This window comes from Pygoscelis adeliae, unplaced genomic scaffold (assembly GCF_000699105.1).
Source record: "Pygoscelis adeliae isolate BGI_AS28 unplaced genomic scaffold, ASM69910v1 Scaffold12, whole genome shotgun sequence".
Taxonomy (NCBI): Eukaryota; Metazoa; Chordata; class Aves; order Sphenisciformes; family Spheniscidae; genus Pygoscelis; species Pygoscelis adeliae.
The window spans coordinates 3021044-3021834 of NW_008824290.1; positions in this window are offsets into that span (position 1 = coordinate 3021044).

Here is a 791-nt window from a genome sequence, read left to right on the forward strand (position 1 = left end):
ACTAACAGGAGCAGCACTGTTTCCACTCCCCTATAGCTGGGCTGCTTCCCTTTTGCTGGCTCACATATGCCTGACTTTGTAGTTCAAGGAGTGAAATCAGCAGTTGTCCTGGTTTCGGCAGGGATAATTTCCTTGCTAGTAGCTGGTACAGTGCTGTGTTTTGGATTTAGGATGGGAACAAAATTGATAAGGCACCCATGTTTTAGTTGTTGCTAGGTAGTGCTTACACTGGCCAAGGACTTTCTAGTTTTCCATGCTCTACCGACTGAGAAGGCTGCAGGTGCACAGGAAGCTGGGAGGGGGCACAGCCAAACTGGCCAAAGGGACATTCCATACCATGTGACATCAAGCTCAGTACATAAACTGGGGGAAGCTGGCCGGGGGGGCCGCTGCTCGGGGACTGGCTGGGCATCGGTCGGCGGGTGGTGAGCAATTGTACTGTGCATCACTTGCTTTGTGTATTATTACTATTATCATATTATTATCATTATCATTTTATTTCAATTATTAAACTGTTTTTATCTCAACCCACAAGTTTTCTCACGTGCTTTTCCAATTCCCCCCCCCACCCCATCGGGGGGGGGGGGGGAGTGAGCGAGCGGCTGCGTGGTGCTTAGTTGCCAACTGAGGTTAAACCACAACAGTCCTTTTTGGCACCCAACGTGAGGCACGAAGGGTTTTGAGATAATAACAGATTAACCAGAGCGTATTAAGGAACTTATATCTGTTAATAGTGGTGGGTCACAATGTTGGTTTCTCTGTTCTCAATATTGATTTGTATAATCTGCATC